At 38.5% G+C, this 22,589-nt stretch overlaps 2 long non-coding RNA genes across 2 annotated transcripts; one reads left to right on the top strand and one right to left on the bottom strand.

Moving 5' to 3' along the window:
* Positions 1-14,664: 14,664 nt before the first annotated feature.
* LOC309719938 lies at positions 14,665-21,928 on the top strand. The gene is made up of 5 exons (XR_014280363.1): positions 14,665-15,018; positions 15,194-15,401; positions 15,480-15,574; positions 18,323-18,417; positions 21,491-21,928. It is a non-coding gene; the product is annotated as an uncharacterized lncRNA (long non-coding RNA).
* LOC309719939 lies at positions 19,596-22,559 on the bottom strand. Its single transcript, XR_014280364.1, has 3 exons — positions 22,282-22,559; positions 20,357-20,490; positions 19,596-20,263 (listed from the first exon to the last, which is right to left on the bottom strand). It is a non-coding gene; the product is annotated as an uncharacterized lncRNA (long non-coding RNA).
* Positions 22,560-22,589: the final 30 nt, after the last annotated feature.

Below are 22,589 nucleotides of genomic sequence, written 5' to 3'. Positions count from 1 at the left end.
GGCGTCACGAGACAGAATCCACGAGGCGGTCCTTTCTCCGTACATAAATCATATTCAAACGCTAACCTGACCTTGTGCAGACAGCTGGATATGTGTTTGACACAGGTTAACATATCTGAACGATTAAAGTCTCTTATAATTACGTTGATGAATATTTATCATTTTAAACAGTCGGGGATTGCAACCGATGTAAGGAAACCAGTATTAGCTTGTGAATTATTAATAACAGCTATGTTATTCATACCAAGTTACACAAACTTCTCGGTTTCTATTTACATCTGCGGACTCATTGTCCTTTGAGTCCCCGCTGTCTGAATGTGTCAGCTCTATTTTATCGGCTGTCTGGAATTATTCGTATATTCAAAAGTACCGACTGAGTCCACAGCGCTGTGCTGTTCCTCCACCGTCATCCACCCTTTGCCCTGCATTTATCCACCACTCAGATCTCAGACCATGCAACAGCAACACAGGCCTACTTCTGACACCAGCTATTTCAAGCACTATTACGCAATGCGCCTTTTTTTCCAGAAATGATGGGCAGAGAATACAGGCGCATTGATTTCCACCCAGCAAAGTGTATTTATGTCTTCTTAACTGACATGTTGTGTTGTTCTAGTTAAATGAATGCCTGCCTGGTGTTTATCTTAAAGACATACAGAAAGTGATGAAGAATTAGTGGCATCAGGGCTGAAAGATGGTAATTTCCTCCTATTATCCCCCCCCCACTACCCTGCATTCAAAGAAAAGACAGGACGTTATGCATTAATACAAAAATAGCTGAGGCAATGTTCTGTGACACTCAGATATTTTAAGTACCAGTTTAGAGCAAAAGGTGGATTACACAGAGGCCCATTGTCTTACATGTGGCTGCAGCAGTGTTGGGATTCCTGCAGTGAATCCAATATAAACCGCAGCTCTTAGTGTTATCTTTCCTGATTTCTCCCACAGCCATTTCAGTTGCTGAATCAATGGGGTTGCATTGTTAATGGCAGCCAGCATAATGAAGTCCTTAGTTAATCAATGGCACCACTCGAGCTCTTATCTGGCAATTGCAAGTGTTTTCTTGTCAACAGCTAGAGCCCAGCGCGAGTGCAACATTATTATGCAGATATTGGTGTGAATGAAGCTTCACGTTGAGAGTCTTTTTTGAAAGTAAATGAAAACAGTATGCAGAAAGAGAGAGAGGTACTGGTTAAATATGATAATATATATCAATATATGGGACATCTTAAAATTTTGCAGTAGCAGATGCGGCACAATTCGCTGGAAATCAAAGTTTACAATGTCATCTGCCTCGCTTTATATCAACTTTGTGACGAGATGAGATTTAATAATGGGAATCTGTAAGAGATATTTTTATGCAGTAGTTTAGTGAGTGAACTTGAAACACGGAGAATGGATGGATGGTTAAGATTGGAAAGAATAAGCATCCTCAAAAACTTTCCACAAATAAGTAGTATGAGGAACATGCAATGCATCATTCTGAACACCGAATATTCTCTGGAAAAAACAAAACTATGAGCTCACAAAGAAGCCTGAAACCCTATTGAAAAATGTTCACAAATGAACTCACTAAAAGGCCTTATTGTGGGAAATAAAATGAGAAGCTGGATGAATATGTAGCTCTGGACAGCTACCTTGCTATTTGTTGCCTGTAACAAGAACATACTGTACTAGATACCTGTTAAAGGGGTGAAAGCTTCCTTTTTCCTCAGCACAGGTGTTCCGCATTCACTATAATGAGCCAGCCTCAGTGGGGAGCCACAAATGTGGTTGGAGAGCCACCTCAAAGTAAAGTGAGGTTACAATTTTAACCATGGCAAAGCAATACCACACCAATAGAAAAAAATAGGACATATAATTTCAACCACATGTTGACCTGTCTCACTAATGAATGTGACATTTTTTTTAGAATAGCTCAAGCAACATTAAAGAGAGATTAAATCAGTATTGTGGTGAACCCATCCAGAAGAGAAGTGAATAAAAGTGTATTTTCCAGCAGTATACTAACAAAAAACACCCTGTTTTAAAAGTGGGCAGTGCTTTTTTTAATCCTTTCATAAATCCAATCACGCAAATCCAATCCAATAAAGCATTTACTATTAATGCATGGGAGAAAAAACAAAACAGAGCTAGCTTTTTAGCGCCTTTAAGTTAATTTTCTTAGTCTTCCTTTCCTGCTTTTGTTTTATTTTCAACAACACCAAGTAGGCAACTTGTCTTCAGAGTTAAAAACAAAAACAAAAACAAAAAAACCAAAACAAAACAAAACAAAACCCTAGAATAAATCCATTGTGCTCCACTTGCTCAGAATCAGGAGGCAGGCATATAAAGTTAAAGAAATAATAATAAAGAAGGTAGTGGATGAACATGGGAACTAAAAATGTAATTGTTTCCACCAGGAGTTGGTAGAGACCAAAGACAGAGCTAAAATGAAAAGAAATACATGACTTACATTCACCAGATATTCAAACGCTACCCTGAATGTATGCAAAATGAATGCTAATGTTGGACATCACCTGGAAACTATAATGTTGCAAAAGGATCCCAATACATTTAGATGCAATTAGTATACATCATAGACTTGTTTCTTTTGCCCCCAAGTGGCCAGAAAAGGTTCTGCATATTCAAATTTGGTTTTTGATCATTATTACAGTTATTAGCAACAATTACCACTGTACATTCATCAATGCACCTAAAATGTCATAAAAATGCTTTTAATTTTACTGACAAATGTAGGTGAAGTAATACTGGATTTATCCCAACTGTGTACGTTTAGACCCAGAATAATCTAATAATATAATACTATTTAATAGAGCACTTTTATTTCTGGACATTTGCTGTGATTGGGTAGATTTTATTTCTAGAAATTATATAAAATTAAGTAAAAGGTACTCCAGGTGAGCAGGAGGTTTTCGGCTATCATCCTATGATAACTTTCTAAATGTTTCTAAAATGTTTGAAAGCTATTTTTGGAGATTGTTCACTCTGGGTTTTTTATGTCTGTAGTACTTCATGCTATAGTGGCCGGGGCTCTTTCTAAACACGGTTTTTGTAAAATGAGGTCACCACGTGTGTAAGTGTTTCCTATGGGCCAAAAGCTGAGGCTACTGAGTGCTTTCTTACTTTACTTGTATCTACATGTCAGTAAAGAAAACACCCTTCCTCCTACCCACTGTTCAAACCTTGTGTTTATTAGAGCCAGCCATTCAGAAGGACAACTAAAAGTATGTCATAGCTAACTGCTGTAAAAATATGGAGCTAGAAATAGGCAGAATAGGCCACTTTAAGTAAATGCACTTAGTGACTTTTTCCATTATTTTTGTAACAAAATATCACAACTCAAAATACCAAAGAAAAAAGGATCATTAAATTGCAAAAAAAACACCAAAAGCCTCCTCATTTACTTAATTAGTCATCTAATAGAGTGTTGGAAATATCCTGAAAGGAGAACTAGGCAGATTTATAAGTAATACACACGTAAATGCACGGGCAAACATCACTTTTACTGACAGTAAAAGCTTTCAATGCAACATTAGGATTCAGATTTCTAATTGTGCTGCCAGGCATTATGAAAATCTACTGATGACTAAAGTAAGAAAGCATCTGAGAAATTAGGCCAACACACTCTATCTCCTACTCATTCCAAATGCACAAATGCATTACCAAGTGGATATCCATCTATCATCAGTGGAAAGCCCTGGAACATTAAAAATCCATCAAGTAAATTTGTCCAGGGGAACGTGTTTCAGTAGTAACTTTACACCTGCGTCTTTGTGCTGCTGTAATCACACGACAATGGCTGCTGTCTGCAGCATGACTTTAGGCAAGGTAAGAGGAGATCTGAGAGATGTTGCGGGGCTAATTTTAGCCTTAGAGTCATTATAAGATGGTGTTACATTTCTCCCCATTCAATCACATGTCGGTCCACCTACAGTGGACAGCACGTAAACAAGAAAGCCGTCTTGTTTATTAACAGGATCACTTTTAATCAGGACTTCATCTGGAGGCTATTTGAGAAGATTTCTGTGTATATAAGCAGGTGTCAGCAGTGTACTCTAGGCTGAATATTAACTGACTTCGCTCATAAATATCTGTGATGCAGTGATATCTTCAGAACATCAAAGGAGCGAGCGCGTGCAGTGAACTGTGTGGATTATTACAGTTCACAGCAGAACAGATATCGTCTTGAAAATATACTTCTCTTCTCTCTTTTAGTTCTTATCGAATATCACACTTGTTTATCTGAGGCACAATACATCATGATTTATGCATAATTTATAGCTTCTGCATTCCACCTTTTCAGTTTCAGTATGCAGCACTGGGGTGCCTTATTTCCCGCAAACCAATTTTTGTATCCATTCATAGCTGCGACACTGATGATACCCAATACTACATATTTATATGCGTGTTATAGTAATTCATAAGGCAAACATTGGTAGACCCAGTCTGAATGACTGTCGTGACAATGAACTAATTGCCTGCAAAACACAATTTCACATTCACGGGCCACTATTACAGCTGAATTGTTTGATAATGTCAAGTGAGTCATTTTATTAAGCGCCACACAAATGTAATCATGCGGCAGGGCAACGTGAATTCGAGTGTATACAAGTGTTAACATCAGTATGGGTTTTAGGTTATTACCACCACAGCAAATGTAAATTTGCCTCATTGATGGAGAGTGCTCAGCTGAATCAGAAATGTGCAAACCACAAACAGAATAGGCTGCTTCATTCCCCTGCCATCTGCACACACATCAGGACACACACACTCCCTCGCACACACTAGCACATACAGACAAACACATGCACACAGACGCACACTGTCGCATTTTATATCTCCCCATCTGAAACCAGGATTAGAACCATGAATAATGTATTTATGTAAATGTCTGATGGGTATAACTATAAAAGATGAGAGTGATTGAAAAGGCATTTTGTTAGATTGAGTTACAGCTGCCAGTGAGTTATGGATGTTTTCAGTGCAGGCAAACATCACTGAATTTAAAAAAAAAAAAAAAAGCTCTAATTTTTGAAGCATAGGGGTCACAGTGTCACCCTCACATCTGAGGAATCCATTAAAACTGATACCTGATCTCAGCATTTAAGATTTGCTTTGCATGTTTCAGAGATCAGTATGGTTATTACACCCAGTGGTCAAACCATCATTGACTATGAAATCACTGAGGACACTGACCTCAGCATTTACCATCTGTGTAATGCATCACTACTGCCTTTTCTGTGAGACACCAATTGTTATAAAACAGGCATAAATGTCAGCAGACATCTATGATCAGATTATTCACTGGTGCGTGTCAGCCTCCCATCTGCTCTTAGAGTTCTGCGTTATGTATATGTCAAATAGCTGTGTGCATATAGCCAATAACAATGCAGGTATTTTACACTGGCTGTTTTCAAGCTTTCTCCTCAGGTATTCTATTTGAATAATAGCTTCAGTTGTCATGTGCGCAACACTGCTGTAATCGGTGTAATCCCCATGATATATCTGGAAACCAGGACGCAGCAATCAGCCTATTCAAGAATGGAGACAAAGGATAAGTTTGGAATTAATGAATGACAACTGCTAAATTGTTCCATTACAGCAGTACAAGAAAGGTAATACAGTATTGTATTCTGAGCTCAGAGCCTGAGCACACATATTAAAGAGAAAAAAACCTCTCAACATTAATAATTTATCTCATTTTATAAGGCAATTTAGCAGTCACTTGAAGTTGCTATGGTGACAGGGGGGTATTTTGAGACAACTAATGACCTATGCAAAACCCACTCACTGTAAACTTCACTCAAGCTAAATGAGATTGCTGTCTGTGCTGTGTGTGATACATGGCTGAGAACTTAATCCCCACGCTATGCTTGGCCTTTTTCTGCACAGGACAAATTAAGGTTGTTAATATCAATGTAAAACATCTGTGGGCTGTTTACTGTACAGGGAATATGAGCCAAGTAGCAACTGGGGGCCAACACTGTGCTGCATAATAGTCTTTTGTTTTGATTGCTAATGCAGAATTCATAACAGTTGTCAGGTTAAGGTCAGAAAAAAAAAAAACCTAGCGAGTGAAAGGAAAATGAATACACATGATATGGTTTGAGTGTAATTCAATATGTTTCACACTAAATCCACTTCAATATCTCTTTATTTTTCGGCTTACGTCAAAGATTCCACATTGGAAAAGCTTTGAAGACTTGCTCTGTTCTAGGGCGAATCATATTTGTCCAATAACTGCTTGGCCTGTTGCAGCTGTCGGGGCTGAGAGAGAATGAGTCATGTGTTACCCATTTAAGTCCAATTTCTCCCATGCAAATGCCTGACATGTGTGACTCTGCAGGGCCCTGGGTTAAAGCAGTATTTCTGAAACGAAGGGAGAGAATTCAGGCCAGAGCTATATGACCATTTAACCACCTGCTTCACCTGTGACCTGTGCTGTTTAAAGAAAGTTTATATTTGGGAAACAATCAGCTTATGTTGTTTCTGACATGCCTCTAAATCAGGCACAGCTGGCATGAAATTAAATGAATAAACAAAAGAGGAATGGACTCAGCGTTTTTGCCTTAAAAGGAGCTCTCTTTCTGGAAAATATGAGTTACATCCAGTGAGCTGTGGTGACTCTATGATTTTGAAACATAACATTTTTCATCCCCAAAATAGATGAACACACACAGGGTAATGTCTGCTTGTTGTAATCACACCTCTCCAACCTCCTTCCTTCCTTTTTATAAAGTTGTGGTTCTTTTGTCCATTCGCTTAAATATCACAGACTAATAATAAAGGCGCCGCCTTCAGATATGTTTTTTTTTCCTGCTCTTCCTGGAAGCAGTGGTGTTGAGTGCCACCTGTTGGGATACAATCTTAATGACACCGAGCAATAAATCAACAAATGTAAAACAGCCTCTTCAACAGCTGGCAAGGCATGTAGTACACAAACTGTAAGCTAGAGAACCTAAACAAATGAAAATTAGTCTATTTATAAGGCCAGATGACTCAACACTGAACCACAGGAGAATTTCAATGTGGGCCTTTCATGCACAGAGGTTATTCATAAAGAGATATTCTATATATGAGATAAAGATGAAAACCTCATAGGAAATGAATACATATTTACAATGTAAAAAGAAAATCATATTTATCACGCAAACACACACACATATATAGAATTTCGTACACAAGTTTGAATTCATTTAGGATATTCTCTAATCTACACAGGGCCAGAATTATACATCCAGGCTAAAATTATATGTGCACTCACATAATCTTTTAATAAGTGGTGGTGAAAGTTCTGCCATGTCTTTTTAACCTGACAAGGCCAATACCTAATAAGTTCTTGTTAGTGTTCATAATTGACTGCAGCTTGTAGGGTTTTTTTTGCCAAAATAAAAAGGATTTGTTTGACTCTTATATCAATACTCAGAACAATGGAAAAATGCAAGGAAGGGGAATTGCAGATTTAAACAAGCTGGGAAGGCCTCTTCGAGCTATTTCTAAACAACTGAATATTCTCCAGATCATCAGTTCAAACATTTTACGTTAAATTTAAAGATACTGAAGATGAGGCTTTCAAACTGCAAAAGCTGTCAAGCTCGGTGGTGCTAGCATCATGCTCTGTGGCCATAACCAAAAGCAAAAGAAAACATACAAAAATCCCCTGGCATGCAGTAAGCCTGAGTATTAGGGAGGTGTTGAGGAGCTCCAGCTGATGATCCAGTCTTTGTACTATGTAGCAAATGTGGCTCATTAAATGTAATAACAAAATCTTTTAGAAGAATATGAATAAAACATGTTTGTATATGAAACTTAATAAACTAAAAAAAAACCCAATGTAAAAACTGCACCAGGGTTCATCCAACAAAAGAACGATCTTGACTTCATTATAGCTTTGCTTGGGGTTGTTTTCCTCAGACGTCAGCCACAATAACCTCAAACACCATGCCAGAGATGAAGCAGAAATGTTAAAATAAAGCACTGAAACACAGCTAATGCTTATTTTTTCTATATTTTTGCTGGCCCTGCACTGATGTTAATGCTCCAAAACCCAAAGTTTGTGCAAAATACCTAAAATCATGCATTCCGTATATAGGAGTATGCTTTTACATCACTAATGCAGTGTTAAGTGCCCAATTTCAAATTGCACGTTTAGTTAATAGTCATCACGCTTTCTAGTCTGTAGGCTGTTGTGATCAACAATATTTCAAACACTGATCCACTGTTTTATCCATTTTATTTTATTCCACATGACAGACAAGTTTGTTCTTTGTGCTGAGACAGCAAACAATGCCACTCTGCATGAGCCTTGTAGCTGCACTGATTGAAGCAGCGGCATAGAGGGAATCACTGTTCTGTGATCGGAGACCAGAGCCCCTCGGTCATCTCTGTCAATATCATCTCCACACAGCAAACAGCTGAATCATGAACACCACCCTCACACAGAAATGCAGGGTCACACCAGGCCTGGGGTGTAATGTTGGATGACCTTTCTGTCTCAGTCCACAGAAGGGAGCTTGTTTCCATTTATGAGTGACCGTCTCTGACTCGGTGCTGTAGTGTAGCTGCTGTAGTGAAGCGCAAACGCTGCTGACTGAAATTAGTTTCATTTTGTATCAGTGCCACTTTTGTTTTCTTTTTGAATAATTCTAGGTTTTAATTCTTTGGAAACCAACAACCTGGATAAGAACCATGGTAGTGATTCACAAATACACCAACGGTTTCTTAAGAAACTCAAACCACAGTTTCTTTTCTCTTCCTCTCCCTTTATTTCCCATGCATGCAGCTGGATACTCTCTCCCATGCTTTTTTTTAATGTGGTTGAAATTCTCATTTTGATTTTACATGACGTAAACAGAAGTATGATGACAGACAATTTGGAACAAAGACAGGAAAAGTCTGACTCTTTTCCAGGGTTGCAAACCTTTCTACTGTTTCCTGTCTAATGCACTGACTCGCTAGATTAATGTGAATAGAAATCAACTGAGTATGCAGCCAAATAGAACACAATGACGTGTGCATGTTTTAAACTTAGAAAGCCTGTGCACAGTTAGTCTGACATGTCAATTCCTGCACAGTGAGATAAGAAATGTAATTAGAGTACTAAATCACAGTCTTATGTTAGATAAAGTCTAATGACAGATGAGAAGCAAGAAGAAATTAGCTCTTTATACTGATGTATTTCTTAAGATCAAGGATACTGTTGGTTTTTTATTCATTTATTTTTACTTTTTACATATTGGGATGAATCATTGTGCTGACTGAAAAAGATAAAGTAAAGATAAAGATCCCTTTATTGTCGCTGTACTTGGGCATTGTACAACTTGAGCAGAGCTTACGTTTCAGCAGACTAGCATACATACATTCTTACTTGCTTACAGTCATCATTCATTCCACATAAATAATAAAACAGCAAATATGTACTATGATGTAATCTTACATTAGGCAGCATTGGTGGACATTGTACGGGCACAGGTGTAATGTTCAAAATCTGGGTATTATACCCAAAAAACACAAGGCTACTTCAAAAATGGGGCGATCGTGGCTCAAGAGTTAGGAGTTCGCCTTGTAATCGGAAGGTTGCCGGTTCGAGCCCCGGCTTGGACAGTCTCGGTCGTTGTGTCCTTGGGCAAGACACTTCACCTGTTGCCTACTGGTGGTGGTCAGAGGGCCCGGTGGCGCCAGTGTCCGGCAGCCTCGCCTCTGTCAGTGCGCCCCAGGGTGGCTGTGGTTACAATGTAGCTTGCCATCACCAGTGTGCGAATGGGTGGATGACTGGATATGTAAAGCGCTTTGGGGTCCTTAGGGACTAGTAAAGCGCTATGTAAATACAGGCCATTTACCATTTACCAAAAATACGGAATCACAGAAATAAGCTATTTTAAGAACAAAGTAAAAGAGTTCAACTAAACTGAATTATTCTCAAGAAAATAACATTTAATAAAATATCATAACTCAACAAACTGAGCTACCCAAATGAGAGACAGCTCAACCTATATAGTTACTGAATAAACTATTTTAAACATCAGAGGGGAAAACCACAGAGACAATAGCTAAACATAATACAAGGAGAAACCCCCTATATGATCACAACACTCATTTTGGTGGCCTCTACACTTAAACCAGCTCCACCCCCTCCTCTTTTACTCAGACCTGGAAGGACTGGAGCAGCAGCCTGGTAACAGAGCATTTCAGTTGTGGGTTGTGGGCAACCATCACACACCAGTGAGCTTTTGCGCTCTCTTAATGAACCTCTGCAGGTTTTTCTTGTCTGCCAGCAAGCAATTAGCATACCAAACTGTGATGTCAGTCAGGACACTCTCTATGGTGCTGCAGTGAACCAACAGTCTCTTCTCCAGATGGTTCCTCCTCAGCATGCTAAAGAAGTGGAGTCTTTGCTGGGCTTCTTAACCACCGTGTTGGTGTTAGTGGTCCATGAGAAGTCCTGAGCCATTTAAAGGAGGACTTTCACTGAACAGTCCGGGCTGATGTGGAGAGGGACATGTTCCCTTCTGTGTCTGCTGAAGTCAATCACCATTACCTTAGCTTTGATGGTATTGAGCTGAAGGTTCAGCGTACCATCCCAACAGTTTTTAACCCCCTCCCTGTACGCAGTTTTATCCCTTTCACTGATGAGACCAATGACTGTAGTGTCATCAGCAAATTTAATGATGGTGTTAGAGGGGTAGGTAGGTGTACAATCATTAGTGTGTGGGTGGGTGTACAGGAGAGGGCTCAGCACACTGCCTTGGTGGGAGCCTGTGCTGAGGGTCATGGTGGAGAAGCCTGCAGTACCTCAACTAAGGGCGATTTGGACAGAGAATCCCTGATCCAGGCACAGGTGGAGGGGGGGCAAACTGATATTAATCAGCTTGTCAACCAGAATTTCAGGAATGATGGTCTTGAATGCTGAACTGTAATCTATCAACAGCATTCTGATACAATTTGAGTCTTGTGTAGGGGTGTGGCAATGGCGTCCTCTGCTGATCTGTTTGCGCTGTAGGCAAAGCAATAAAAGTCTAGGTTCTGTGGTAAGCAGGCCTCCATGTGCTGCAGGATAAGCCTCTCAAAGCATTTAATGACTGCAGATATTAAGGCGATAGGTCGGTTGTCTATGAGACAGCTTGGGGCAGATGACTTTGACACAGGAATAAAGTTGTTTGCCTTCAGATGGTGGTCTGTGACAGTGAGAGGTTGAACATCCTGGTCAGGACTCCCCTTAGCTGGTCAGCGCAGGCACAAACTATTTTACGTACTCCATCAAGGCCAGCAACTTTCCTGATGTTCACAGCTTTCAACACCTGCTTCACCTGGTGTTCCTGGAGGGTGAAAGAGAAATTCCTGTGTATGTGTGTTTGTTCTTCAACATGAAAACAACTTAAAACTTCTTCAGTCTCAAGAAAATGAAAAGTCTTGAAAAACTTTGGCAGATTCTTCAAGATAAGAAAACAATCTTTTTCTCATTTAACCTTTTCATCTTTACTTGATCATGATTCATACATGATTCCAAACATTTTTGTTTGGAATCATGTATGATTTTCATTTCACTTCTCACGTGTACACGACTTTGTATTGGTCTTTCACATGGAATTCCAATAAAATTGATTCATGTTTGTGGCTGTAATGTGACAAAATGTGGAAAAGTTCAAGGGGGCCAAATACTTTTGCAAGCCACTGTATGAATCTAGAGATCTGAACCAATCTTGTGGTGGTTTAGTTGGGATCATTGAGAATAAACAAGTTATTTTTGGTAAGACCATCATTTTTATAGCAGCAACCCTTCCCGTGAGTGATATGGGTAGACATTTCCATCCAGCCAGATCGTCTTTTACTTTTCTTTAAAAGTGGGATATGGTTTAATTTAGTTAGATCTGCAAGCTTGGGAGAAACATTATGACCTACATATTTTATATTTCCTGATTGCAGTGGTGTAGAAGAAAAATTATGGAAGGAGCAATTAATCGGAAGGACTGAAGATTTTGACCAGTTAATTGAGTAATCTGATATTCTTGCAAAAGAGTTTATACATGCAATCACCCCAGAGAGATTAGTTTGTGAGTTTTGGAGAAAAAGTAACACATCATCTGCATAAAGGCTGATTTTATGTTCCACGTTCTTGCATTTTATGCCCTTAATTACTGAATTCTGTCTAATTGCTGCTGCTAGTGGTTCAATAAAAATTGCAAACAGTGAAGGGGAGAGTGGGCATCCCTGCCTGGTGCCTCTCAGGAGACAGAAGCTGGAGGATGTTTGGTCAGTTGTTTTGACACAAGCTGTTGGGGAATTGTATAATATTTTTAACCAGTTTATGAAAGAGGATCCAAAACCAAATTTGTGTAAAGTTGCAAATAGAAATTTCCAGTTAACTCTGTCAAATGCTTTTTCTGTGTCTAAAGAGAATATTGTAGTTTCTAGGTTTTTACTGTATGAGTAGTCTATCAAATTAAGTAATCTACGTGTATTTGTTGATGAGTGCCTACCTTTTATGAAACCAGTTTGGTCAGGATGAATTAAGAGGGGGGTTATTTTCTCTAATCTCTTTGAGAGAGCTTTGCAGATTATTTTAAGGTCTACATTTAGGGATATTGGACGATAGCTTGAGGGATATACAGGGTCTTTGCCTGGTTTTAGCAGGAGATTAATGTTTGCACAATTCATATTTGATGGAAGTCTGCCCTTTTCTTTGATTTCCAACAACGTTCTGTTAAAAACTGGTGCTAGAATCGTCCAGAATTCTTTGTAGAATTCTACAGGGAAGACGTCTGGACCTGGAGCCTTACTTATCAGGGCTTCCTGGAGTTCACCTGGCGTCAGTGGCAAATCCAGTGGCAAATTCATTTTACTGTTTAGGTGTGGACGTAAAGTCACCCTCTATCATGTAGGCAACAGAACATAGTAATTTTCTTAAATTCTCATTCACAGCAGGTGTCCTACATAACAGATTCAAACTAAGCACATCCATTAGAATTGAAATTTAGATAGGAACAATATTTGTATTCTTATGTTATGTATGATTAAAGAATTGCTTCAGTACTTCAACTTTTACTGGAATATATGTATATTTTATATTAGTATCTGTACTTCTACATAAGTAAAGACAGTCTGTACTTTTGCCACCTGTGGTGCTCATGCTCAGGACAGGGTGCTAATGACTCTGCTTCTGAATACCTTGCTTGTAACAACTGGCTATTTGAGCTACTGTTGTCTGGTCACTCTCCTCTGACATCAACAAGGTATATTCACACAGGGAACTGCTGCTCACGGAATACTTCCTCTTTTTCAAACCATTTTCAGTAAACCCTAGTGACAAGTGTGTGGGGAAAATCCCATTAGATCAGCAATTTCTGAAGCACTCAGACCAGCCCACCTGGCACCAACAACCATTCCACATTCAAAGTCACTGAAATCACCTTTCTTCAGCCTTTTGGATACTTAATTGCTTCTGAAGATTGTGTTGACTTTTCTGGATACCATGTCTAAAAGCATAGAGTTGCCTAGTATGTGATTCGTTATTTAGATATTTATGTTATTTAATAAAGTGGCCAGTGAGTGCAGGTGTAAAACTAAGAACTAGAGCCCGTGAAATACAGACAGCAAGTAAAACTAAACAGGACGTGAAAGAAAGCTACTCTTCAAAATAAAACAGGAAACAACCAAAGGAAACAAAAGAAAAACAAACGACCCACCTAAACACCTAATGTAAACCAAATAAAGCCTTGTGTTTTTTAAAACAAGAATAGAAAAAAGAGAAAAAAGAAAGCCCTATGACCTTTTACATTTTGTGGCCTATTTGTTCTACTTCAGTTTGAGCCTGATTGGGCCTAATTTATAGTTCCAGCAGAGGAGCTGCTTGTCATTCCTGCTAAAGAAACATGATATGATGCTGCCCTCTCCTGTACACTTAAAGAATTTATGATTAAGCCAATCATGCCGCTCATAAATCATAAAAAAACCAACTTTCTGTTTACCTGGTGTTCAGCTTATCTGATCTCTGATCTCCTGTGAGGATCAAGGCAGAACTTGACCGGTGGGAACTTTATTTGATTTCCGCACGTTTTTTTTTTTTCATTTACAGTGAAAGCCACAGTGAACACTGAAAATTCAGGTGATCAGTTCTGAGCTGCATAAAGAGAGAGAGAAACCTGATTAGCGCTGTTTAGCTTACACTGTAAAAAATGTTTGTGAAAATTACAGTGAAAAATTTCCAAAGGCAACAGTACTGGACCATAAAGTAAAAAATAATACCTTACTTTACCAGAAACATTCAGTTATTGTAAATCAAGAACAGTACATGACATTAATGTTTACTGTTAATGTGTTTAAAAAAAAACAACCCTACAGTTCTAGGTGAAAATATATTTTTCATTTGTAAAAGTACAGTGAGTATACCATAATTTCAAAAGTAATTGCAATAAAATACATTTGAGGCATTTTGCTCTACATTTAACTTTACTTAACAACCAGCCATCATTTTGAAAAATCATGAAGTCTCAATTTCTGCAAAAAAACATGTTACAAGTTATATAAATCTCTAAATGGCAACTATTATGTTGAAGCATTACCTGCAGGGAATAATCCTTTTGGCTTTTTTAGTTGCAGAAACAACTTTTCATAGGTTTTTATTCATTTGAAATATTCTGTGATACTTTGCAGAGTTTACTGGTTAATGTTTTCAAATTCATAAAATTGTTTCTGAAGAATATTTGTGCCTTTGTTTCAGTGCCTTTGTGATACTCCAGAGTGTGTTGAATGCTGATGATATTTCTAAGATCTACAACAGGGGTGGGCAACTCCAGGCCTGAAGTGCTGGTATCCTGCAGGTTTAAGATGTGTCCTTGATCCAACACAGCTGATTTAAATTGCTAAATTACCTCCTCAACATGTCTTGAAGTTCTCCAGAGGCCTGGTAATGAACTAATCATTTGATTCAGGTGTGTTGACCCAGGGTGATATCTCAAACCTGCAGGACACTGGCACTTAAGGCCTGGAGTTGCCTACTCCTGATCTACAAGAATTCCTGTACGATAAATAAACTGAATCCATATCTCACAAACCTTTTCAGTGATTAAGAGTAAATTCTGTTATGTATCTATACATTGCTTTTGTATAAATTGTCTTGATTTTATAACACTTTAAAAAAATAGCCTTTTGGTCCTACCATTTTTTAAATACTTTTTTTCTGTGTATCTTTTAGTTACAACAGTCTTTTGTCCAACCCCGGCTGTTGCTGAACAAAGAAGACTTCCACTACCTTTTCCCAGGCCAGCACCTGGCGCTAGCCCTGAACTTTATCCTTCTGAGCAAAACAGTTAGCAGATAACATCGATAACATAGTGCTTAGGCCTAGCTAAGCAGTTTTCACAAGGTCTTGCTGATACATACTTCATCTTGAGCATGCAAAGGTTATACAAAAATCATACAGTGAAATTCTTACCACCTAAATCTAAATGTGAGGGTTAACTAGAATTTTCCCATTACAGATGACATCGATTTTTCACGTTTCAAGTTGTAAATGGAGAGCTGGTTCAAACCTAAGGATTGTCCCCTGCTGTTGCTTAGTAGTCCTACAGTTGTGGTGAGTTTGGGCAGTAGCACAAAGTTTGGCTTTCATGCACTTTGCTGCCTCAGTTATCATATAGTTTGTTTGTTTTTTTTACACGTTTCTATGATACAGTGAAGAACAATCACACGGAATTCATGTGCTTCAAAAGTTTTTATTTAACAAATACATATACCTTTAGTTTTGGTAGTGCCAAACCTTTTTGGCAGCTCCTGTACTACAGCTTGTGTGGCCTGAGGTCCACAGTCTGTAATATGGGCTGTGCAGTGGTTTATCACCTCTGTTCTGTCCTTTTCATTGTTGGATCTTGAAAATAAATCGACATTTTATGTATATGATTCATCTTCTGTTGAGTGCTACAATTTTTGAATGCACAAAATAGTTTAAGCATTTCCTGAGCGCAGTGCAGCTGGAAAAGCAGTGCTGCCAACTTAGCAGGAGTGTTGGACTGCCTGCACTCAGTTTCATAAGTGTTATCAGGTACTGCCCATAAATGTGTTTTAACATTTTCTTTATTTCGGTTTGGGCTTTTTCATACTGGGAAAGAAATGTAAATGTTAACACCAATACTTATGGCACCCTTATGTCTCCATCCCTAAATGATCAGCATAATATTCAATCTGTGAGATTAATTTTTTTTCTTTTGAATATTCCAAATAAATAACTGTTATTTTTTATGTTAACCATACAATAACAATGTAATTTACAAGTTGTTTGCTTTTTGTTTGTAAGACAGTAAATATGAAAATTTGTGGATAAGTTATATATGCTGTGGGATGCAAAAGTTAGGGCAAGCTTGTTAATAGTCATTATTTTCCTGTATAAATCGTTGGTTGTTACAATACAAAATGTCAGTTAAATATATCATATAGGAACTCACACAGTGATATTTGAGAAGTGAAATGTTTATTGGATTTACAGAACGTGTGCAATAATTGTTCAAACAAAATCAGGCAGGTGCATAAATTTGGGCACTGTTGTCATTTTATTGATTCCAAAACCTTTAGAACTAATGATTGGAACTCAAATTGGCTTGGTAAGCTCAGTGACCCCTGACCTACATACACAGGTGAATCCAGTAATGAGAAAGAGTATTTAAGGGGGTCAATTGTAAGTTTCCCTCCTCTTTTAATTTTCTCTGAAGAGTAGCAACATGGGGGTCTCAAAACAACTCTCAAATGACCTGAAGACAAAGATTGTCCACCATCATGGTTTAGGGGAAGGATACAGAAAGCTGTCTCAGAGATTTAAGCTGTCAGTTTCCACAGTTAGGAACATATTGAGAAAATGGAAGACCACAGGCTCAGTTCAAGTTAAGGCTCGAAGTGGCAGACCAAGAAATCTCGGATAGACAGAAGCGACGAATGGTGAGAACAGTTAGAGTCAACCCACAGACCAGCACCAAAGACCTACAACATCATCTTGCAGCCGATGGAGTCACTGTGCATCGTTCAACCATTCGGCGCACTTTACACAAGGAGATGCTGTATGCGAGAGTGATGCAGACGAAGCCTTTTCTCCTCCCACAGCACAAACGGAGCTGCTTGAGGTTTGCTAAAGCACATTTGGACAAGCCAGCTTCATTCTGGAATAAGGTGCTGTGGACTAATGAAACTAAAATTGAGTTATTTGGGCGTAACAAAGGGCGTTATGCATGGAGGAAAAAGAATCAGAATCAGAATCAGAATACTTTATTGATCCCTGGGGGAAATTATTTAAGAACACAGCATTCCAAGAAAAACACCTGCTACCTACAGTAAAATATGGTGGTGGTTCCATCATGCTGTGGGGCTGTGTGGCCAGTGCAGGGACTGGGAATCTTGTCAAAGATGAGGGACACATTCCACTCAGTATCAGCAGATTCTGGAGACCAATGTCCAGGAATCAGTGACAAAGCTGAAGCTGGATCTTTCAACAAGACAACAACCCGAAACAGTGCTCAAAATCCACTAAGGCATTCATGCAGAGGAACAAGTACAACGTTCTGGAACGGCCATCTCAGTCCCCAGACCTGAATATTATTGAAAATCTGTGGTGTGAGAGCTGTCCATGCTCAGAAGCCATCAAACCTGAATTAACTAGAGATGTTTTGTAAAGAGGAATGGTCCAAATTACCTTCAACCACAATCCAGACTCATTGGAACGTACAGGAAGCGTTTAGAGGCTGTAATTTCTGCAAAAGGCGGATCTACTAAATATCGATTTCATTTCTTTGTTTTTGTGGTGCCCAAATTTATGCACCTGCCTGATTTTGTTCGAACAATTATTGCACACTTTCTCTAAATCCAATAAACTTCATTTCACTTCTCAAATATCACTGTGTGTGTCTCCTATATGATATATTTAACTGACATTTTTTAGTGTAACAACCAACGATTTATACAGGAAAATAATGACTATTATCAAGGTTGCCCAAACCTTTGCATCCCACTGTAGTTTGGATTAAAAGGCTTTGTATCTTTTCTGTGTATATTTTAGTTACAACAGTCTTTTGTCCAATCCCGGGCTTTTGCTGAACAACGAAGACTCCAACTATCTCTTCCCAGGCCAGCACCTGGCGCTGGCCCTGAACTTTATCCTTCTGAGCAAAACAGTTAGCAGATAACATAGTGAAGCATTGTTAGGCCTAGCTAAGCAGTTTTCACAAGGTCTTGCTGATACATACTTCATCTTGAGCATGCAAAGGTTATACAAAAATAATACAGTGAAATTCTTACCACCTAAATCTAAATGTGAGGATTCACTAGAATTTTCCCATTACAGATGACATCGATTTTTCACGTTTCAAGTTGTAAATGGAGAGCTGGTTCAAACCTAAGGATTGTCCCCTGCTGTTGCTTTGTAGTCCTACAGTTGTGGTGAGTTTGGTTTTCATGCACTTTGCTGCCTCAGTTACTATATAGAAACATGTAAAAAAAAAATCTATGATACAGTGAAGACAGTAAATATGAAAATTCGTGGATACGTTATATATAGTTTTGATTAAAAGGCTTCATATAATGGTGGATTAACCATTACAGAAACAAAACATGATTTAGGTCATTACCAGAACTGTTCATTTATAAACCTCATATATCATATTTATAGCAGGCCTTTAGTGACCTTTGTACTAAAGAAACTTAATACACACGAAAGCACAAACTTGTATCAGGTAAATTTATTATGGAGTCGGGGCAAGGTCTAAAGAAATTATTATAGCAAAGTTTTACTTATCCGTTTTTTAAAAGTGAGTCTGAAATACCACAACTTACAACAATAACAACAAATGATAAGCATAATGCATCATAATGCTCAGTGTTTTAATAGGTAAAAGAGGAAAATGGATGGGCCTCTTTGCTGGTCTGCTAATCAGAAGGATGTGGAAAAATGTTACACAGTGAAGTGGAAACTACTTTCTCCCTCAATCTCATTCAGTCTGTTAGATCTGCTAAAACTGTGGCAAAGAGCCAGACTCGAACCTGGACCGGCTGCTCTAAGCCGTCGCTCACTCGAAACACTGAGCTAAACCAACACCATGCTGAATTTGCATATCCATCCTAGTCTCGTCTCTGTGTTTTGATATTTCTTCAGCTTTCCCGGTCATGTCTCCATGTCTGTTTTTCCCCAGTCCTGGTGTCAATTCCACCTGTCTGAGTCTCTGTGTTAGTTCCTCTTTTACTGCAACTTGTACATGCTATGTTGTTATTATTAATAGTAGTTGTTGTTGTAGTAGTATTAGTAATATTGGGGTTTCTTCTTCTTCTTCTTCGGATCATGACAGCCGATAGTGTTCACTGTGGACTAACTAAACAGAAGAAAGAAGAAGAGAAATAACAATTTAACATAAACCAGTGACACAATCCAGGGCCTGATCAACCCTGGCAGGGCCTCCTTGGATGAGGGTGTATAGTGATAATGGCCAAAACACCTGATGAATCCAAGGTCCACTGCTGATGATATCTCCCAAATTGAAAATGATAATCTAGATCGATCTCTAATCCCTAAACCTAACCAAGGAAGGTAAATGGCAGATTAGCCTGGGTAAAAGACCGAAAGTTGAGGCACACAACGATCTGTGCTGCACATAGAGAGAGGTATCATTTCAGAAACACCAGGAAGACTGAAGCTCATTGCAGGGACAAAGCAGGACTCATGATCTTCACCAGCAGCTCTTTTTTTGAACATAAAGATATTATATTCAGTCCTGTAGAAAGTTAAATATTTAAATATATATTATGCTCTCGTTACTCTGTATGAATGATTCTGTATTACTTTATGATAAATAACACACTATTGGCAAGAAACGGTGAAAGAATTCCGGATCAGACGTTTTTAGTTCAACATACAAGTGACGATTTTTGACCTTCATCAGGTTTTATTCAATTGTGTCAGAGAAAACATCACATCCTCTTCATGCAGCTGACTACATTCAGTGTTTAAAACAGGAGTTGAGCAGGTCTGAGATTAGCACCTTTCTGAAACACCAAACTCAGGTCCTGTTAATGCTGGTATATAGTGACACAGTTACATGGGTGATCAATCCTTTTGACTTTGTCTTTAACTTTATCTATAAGCAGCTGCAGCTTTTACTGAAAGCACATGTGGTACTTTAACCTTTGTACTGTTTTCATCAGTTAATTATGGAGTTACTACAAAGAGTGAAGATATAGGATGATCTGTCTGCTGTCACTGGCTGGTGCTGAGGTCTGAATCTGAGGGCAGCTCCTGTAATCACAAGGAGAACAGAATCATCACAAACTGAAATATAAAGTTTCTCTCTCAAATCTGAAATAAAAAAATTTCCAATATAATGTTTACCTTTTGAGTTGTTGATGCTTTGTAAATGGAGGTATGCAAAGATGAGATGATGGAGCAGGTTTCAGTCCTGGTTCAGTCTGCTGCTGCATCCTGGTCACCAAGCTACCGAGGTATTATCAGCAGTGTGTGAGCTGCTGCTTGGGTATTGAACAAGAAATATTAAGGCTTCAAATTATTTCTCTTAAAGGATGTAAGCTGTACAGAGTACTGCACATGTGACTTTGTGAACATATCTCATTAGCAATAATTCAGACAGTTTTTTAACATGAATGTTTGCAACAAACTCAGTACAAAAATATATACAGAGTCAGTGCTAAAAAATTCATCAGTGGAAAAATTAAACATATATTTGAACTTAAGCTGCCAAGCGGAAGTAGTTGGTTTCAGTACATAAATATCGGGCTTTGCTATTTAATTCGTAGTTACTGATTAATGAGGGGTTACTGAAGTGCCAGGTTTGTTACTATCCTTACAGATGTGGCAAGAGACAGACAACATGCTGTTTGTTAATAATCAGCTCTGCACAGGAGCTGAAGCAGAGTCCAGCCTGTTGCTCTTACAGTAATATACTCATAATAAAAGTACAGTAACAGTAGTTAGTTAGTGACTGAGCAGCCCGGTGCTTTTCTCTTGATTTCTGTGTACATAACTGATTTGTATCACTGCCAGTACATAAACACAAATTCAAACTTTATCCTCGGAGCACAGATGTTTTAAACTGATCTACTTCTATATTTCCGATGCATGAATTCCATCTTAAAACCATATTTATTTTGTCTGTATTGGTTCATTTTGTACAGCAGCCATTTTCATTATTCGTTAAGATTTTTTTATTTTTATTTTAATTATTAAAAAAAAGATCAGCGTTGTTTCATTATATAACGCGTCTGAGATATATATTTTACAGGGATTACAGGCAGAGAAAGGGGAGTAGGGGTGTGCTGCAGGATGAACATGAATAACAGTGCACAAAATAGATGTGATATACATGACAGTTCTTCCCTCGTTGCACTGCAAGGGTGATGAGAATCTATGAACAAATAAAAATTAAATGCAAACTAAATTTTTGTTGTTGTTTTTTTAAACATTTTAAGTTTTTAGCTTTAACTTTTTTTCTTTTTTTTTGATTTTCAGTACCAGTAGTTACATCAGACCTTCCCAAAGTGATTGGGGCCCAGAGCCATGGCAGGGGGGGCGCGGTATGAAAAGGAAAAAAACAAAAGGCTTGGGCACTGCTAGCACGGGCGCCCACAGAAACGCAAAGCAGGAGATGAAGCATCGCTGAATATGTTTCCAAACCAACTTCATTCTAAGCCAAAGACTAGAAAATCTGGTGAAGCATATCTTCCCTTTGGTTTCACCTGCACAAGTGCCGAGGTAGGTCTCCCCTGCAGAATTAGTTTTCCCTTTGTCGGGAGCAGCGCTGGGCTCTCCAAATCACGGACAAACAGTATCCCACATTCTTGATTTTTAGTTCACAAACACTTGTTGTAATGACTAACTACTCCTGACATTTTGGAGATGTTAGCTCTGTATACAGTAAAGTTACAGCGGGATACAAATAATATCAGACTGATCCTGCCACGATTTGTTCCCCCGGTTCAAATCACAGACAAACAGTATCCTACAGTTGTTTATGTTTTTGAACCCATTTTGCACAGAGACACATTTTTTTAAAAATGTATTGATGGCAATGTTGAATATTATTACTCAGGAAAAAAAAACCAACTACAGTAAAAATAATTACACCCTGATGCGTCAGCCTTTCTAAATAGAGGGACAGTAACTGCTTGTGTATATATAAGCGTGTAAAACCTGAGGATAGTCAGATTAACAGTAACAGTATTTTGTCTCTGTCTGCCATTCTGCAATGCAGCTCATGTAAACAATGTGGCGCACAGCCTGACGTGAAAAAAGGCACATACCTTTGACGTTGTGTCAAACTCTGTATTCCTCATCCACAACTAAACGCAAAAAAGGGTTTTAAAAAATATCTGTTTTCGGTGATTCGAAACGCCGTTTACGACGAAACAGCTGCGTTTTCAAAAATACCCGTGTAGGTGTGGACGTAGCGTAAAAGAGTTAGTACTTTATTTTATTACTACCCGTAATTTATTGCAGATTACTTGTATTTGCTTAATTGTTTACTAAATGTTTGAGGTGTGAAATAAAGCGCAATGGAGCAAAATATGGGTGTGTGTGGTTGGAGGATGTGTTAGTGCGTGTGCGTGCG

Source organism: Aulonocara stuartgranti (assembly GCF_965226115.1).
Source record: "Aulonocara stuartgranti genome assembly, chromosome: 13".
Taxonomy (NCBI): Eukaryota; Metazoa; Chordata; class Actinopteri; order Cichliformes; family Cichlidae; genus Aulonocara; species Aulonocara stuartgranti.
This window is presented reverse-complemented; position numbering and strand designations above follow the sequence as displayed.